Below are 3,998 nucleotides of genomic sequence, written 5' to 3'. Positions count from 1 at the left end.
CCTTTACCTGGCCGTGTATAGCACACGGTCTGGCTCTGTTTTGTACCTAACCTGAAAACAAAATCAAAAGAATGCATCAAACTAAAAGAAATTAAAATACAAATCAAAACTAACTAAAAGAACCCTTGGGTTGCCTCCCAAGAAGCGCTTGTTTAAGGTCTTTAGCTCGACCAAACTTGATCATTCACTTCTTTTCCTCGCCCTTGGAGGACAGATATACTTTTCGTTTTTGTTGGGAGATCTTCTCCCAACATCTCCCACCTCATTGTCTCCTTCGTTTGGTGGCCTTCCATGAGGATGGAAATTCCATTCCTCAAGTTTATAAATGCTTGTCCTACTACAAACATTTAAAAGAGACGAGACATGGTTAGAGATATTAGATAGATCATATTCCACCCTTTCCTTACCAATTACCAAAGAAAGCTTATGATTTTTGACATCAATTATAGCTCCAGCTGTAGCAAGGAAAGGTCTTCCTAATATGATAAATACCCAAAGGGTACCTCAATTAATGAATAGGAATGACTTCCATCTTCTCCAAAATAGCACTACATTCCTCACTAAGAGCAATTGTCTCAACCTCTCCCCTTCTTCTCTCGTTTGACATGAGATCCTTCAGGAATTTGGCAAATCTAGGCATTTGAAGAATAGCATCAATAAGAGGTACCTCTACACAAATTTCCTTAACTTTTTCTAAAAACTTGCCAAATTCTTCATCTTTCTTGAGCATTGTAAGTCTCTGAGGAAAAGGGACAGCTTTGCTCTGATGGTTCAGTGGAAGAGTCTCTTCAACCTCAATGGTACTCTCCTCATTAGCTTGAATCTGATTTGGTATAAGAGGAGAGAGCTCTTCTTCTTTTTGTATCCCATTTGAAGCGGTCACTTGGGAGTCTCCCAAGATCTGTCCGTTCCTAAGCTCAATTCTATTGCAATGCTCCATAGGATTCACATCAGGTTTTCCAGGAAGTTGTCCTGGTGCTCTGGATGATGAGGAAGCTAGTTGGGCAATTTGACTATCCTGGATCTTTTGATGCTTATCAGAATTATCCATTCTCTGAATGAGCTTTGCTAAATCTTGCTTCATTTCATTCTGACTTGAGATAATTTCTTCAAGCATCTTTTCAATATTTGACTTTGGTAAGCCTTGAGAAGATAGATGTTGAAAATTTTGTTGCCCAGCTTGAAAATTTGGTCTTACCCCCATAGATGGTCCTTGATCTTGATTATTTCTGTAAGAAAAATTGGGTTGGCTCTTCCATCCAGGGTTATAAGTATTTGAGTATGGGTTATTCTGACTTTGATTGTAACTCATGATTGCATCACATTGTTCCAGTTGATTGATTTGTGCAGTAATAGCTCCCAATGGACATGAGTCATTTGAGTGCTCTGAACTCCCACATACTTCACAAGATGTACTAATAGCATTGACCATATTAGCACTAGTCCCCATATTTTCAAATTTCTTTGTAAGAGCGTCTAATTTTGCAGACAAAAGAGTGACTGCATCTACATCAAACTTCCCTGATGCTTTAATTGTTGGGTTTACAGAAGAATAGCCACCACTTCTTTCATTTGCCCATTGATGATGATTTTGTGCTACACTGTCAATAATTTCTTCAGCTTCATCTAAACTTTTATTCATAAGTGCCCCTCCAGCAGCTGAATCAAGGGACACTTTGGTATGATAGTTGATACCATTGTAAAAAGTGTGCAACACTAATCATCTTTCCAACCCATGATGTGGGCATTGTCTGAGCATACTATTATATCTATCCCATGCTTCAAAAAGAGATTCTGAGTCAGTTTGCTTGAAGCTTGCAATTAAATTCCTCATATGAGCTGTTTTGCTTGGTGGATAGAATTTATCAAGAAACTGTTGCTCACACTGCTCCCAAGTGGTGATGCTATTAGGGGCCAAAGAATTCAGCCATTGCTTTGCCCTATCTCTTAAGGAAAACCCAAATAATAACAATCTAACTGCTTCTGAAGGAACTCCATTCATTTTCATGGTACCACATATTTCATAAAAGACCTTTAAGTGTTGATTGGGGTCTTCATGAGGTCCTCCACCAAATTGGTTCTGCTGCACCATAGATATAATTGCGGGTTTGATCTCAAAGTTATTAGCTTCCACTGGAGGTCTTGAAATACTAGATCGAAAACCTCTTGCATAAGGTGCTGCATAATCCTTGAGTGGTCTATTCGCCATGTTCAAATGTTTCTGTTCTTCAATTTGCCTTTGCAGAATTCTTCTTTTATGGAAAGTTCTGTCAATCTCAGGGTCAAAAGGAAAGAATTCCCCTGCAAAGTTAGATCTTCGCATACACAAGAACAAGATAACAAATGACAATTCAACAGAAAAAGAAAAATGAAAGAATCAAAAATGCATAATTGAATTTGTACAAAAAGAATTAACAAGAAGTAAGAGTTATACAAGAAAATAAAAACAGAAATCTAATGATTAGTTACAACTATGCAATATGAAAGGAAAAAAAATGTTATGTTTAGTCTAACTCAATTGATAATTCCTAATGTTATAGCGCAGTCCCCGGCAACGGCGCCAAAAACTTGTCACGCTCCGCAAGTGTACGAAAATGTCGCAAGTAATATAAAAGAATATCGTATCCACAGGGACTGGAATAAGCACTAGAAATGTCTCAATGCGAATTAGCTAAACAACTATCCAATCGTTTCAAATGCAAAGTGAAGGTAAACAAATCTAATATTATAGATCAACAAACAAGAGTTTAGTGTTTTGGGTTATAATAAGGGAGATTCTAGGAGTTTCGGTTTCTTTGTAAGATTTCTTGAATGTAAATGGTTCACCAATTCTTATCCCTCAATTGCCAAACACTTGTAGAAAGTTGCCGGTTGTCTCTTGCAATAGATAACCGGCTAAGGACTGAGAAATGTATCTAAATATGATCAATTAGACGTGAACCTACGTTGTCCTTACACAGAAGCGCACCTATTACTATGCCTTCCTCGGATATCAACATAGAAGCCCACAACTTATTAATCTATCAAGATACAAGAAACTAATCACAAAATCCATCCTACCACTACAACAAAATCGCTCATAGACATCAGTGGAACAACATCGGTTTTAGGCTAAAACCGAAGTCTTTGAGTATTTTACACCGGTTTTTCTAAAAATCGGTGTCTATGAGCGCAGATTTTAGCTCATAGACATCGGTTTTTTAGGCGATGTCTATGAGCGCCCTTTTTTTGGTTAATAGACACCGATTTTAACATCGGTTTTTAAAATCCGATGTTAATAAACCCCTTCTTAAATAATTTAATTTTTTCACCGGCCAAAATTTACAAGACTTCACAAAATTCCCTCCAAACCTAAACCAATATCGTGCCCCTTCTCTCAACATAAACCTAAACCTAAACCTAAACCTCAGCCTCATCTCCCTCTTCCCCTTCCGCTGTCTCGCCCTCGGAGATCTAGCCGTCGCCGTCCCCTTCGTCTGCAAGTCCTGGTACCGCGCCTCCCTCGACCCTAGCTGCTGGCGCCGCCTCAACTTCCGCTCCCTCGATTTCTCGCCGTCGCCGTCCCCTTTGAACAGTGGGTTCATTTCCTCGTCACATCTCCCTGCCCGATTCCGCCGACCCTTCTCTTCTTTCCATTTTTCCCGAGTCGACAGAGCCACTCGTCGCGCCATTTCGCTGCCTAGCTGAGCTTCGCAGGCGGCGCCACAGCTGACGGGGCACAACGCGAGGACGAGTGGAGGCGAGACGAAGAAGAAAGAGGCAAGTGTATCTACCTGTGATAACTCGAAATCCATGAGGTATAGTGGGGTGGAAAACCTATAGAAAGTGAGGATTTGGTATGGATTTCGACTGGTTTTCTTCTGGTAAAGGCTTTGATTGTTCTTCCTGGAGATGTTTTGATTTACTTCTTTTGTAGACGCTTTCGATATGTTTTCCTCTTCTGTGGATGTGTTTGATTGGTTTTTCTTTGTATACGATTCGGGTTGGATTCTTCTCGG

General features: G+C 39.8%; 1 non-coding gene across 1 annotated transcript; it reads left to right on the top strand.

Moving 5' to 3' along the window:
• Positions 1 to 1,730: 1,730 nt before the first annotated feature.
• On the top strand, positions 1,731 to 1,836 carry LOC121988160. Its single transcript, XR_006113904.1, has one exon. It is a non-coding gene; the product is annotated as a small nucleolar RNA R71 (small nucleolar RNA).
• The last annotated feature ends 2,162 nt before the right edge of the window (positions 1,837 to 3,998 follow it).

The sequence above is a fragment of the Zingiber officinale genome, chromosome 5B, assembly GCF_018446385.1.
Source record: "Zingiber officinale cultivar Zhangliang chromosome 5B, Zo_v1.1, whole genome shotgun sequence".
Taxonomy (NCBI): Eukaryota; Viridiplantae; Streptophyta; class Magnoliopsida; order Zingiberales; family Zingiberaceae; genus Zingiber; species Zingiber officinale.
The sequence above is the reverse complement of the archived record's forward strand: the minus strand, read 5'-3'. Positions and strand labels throughout refer to the sequence as shown.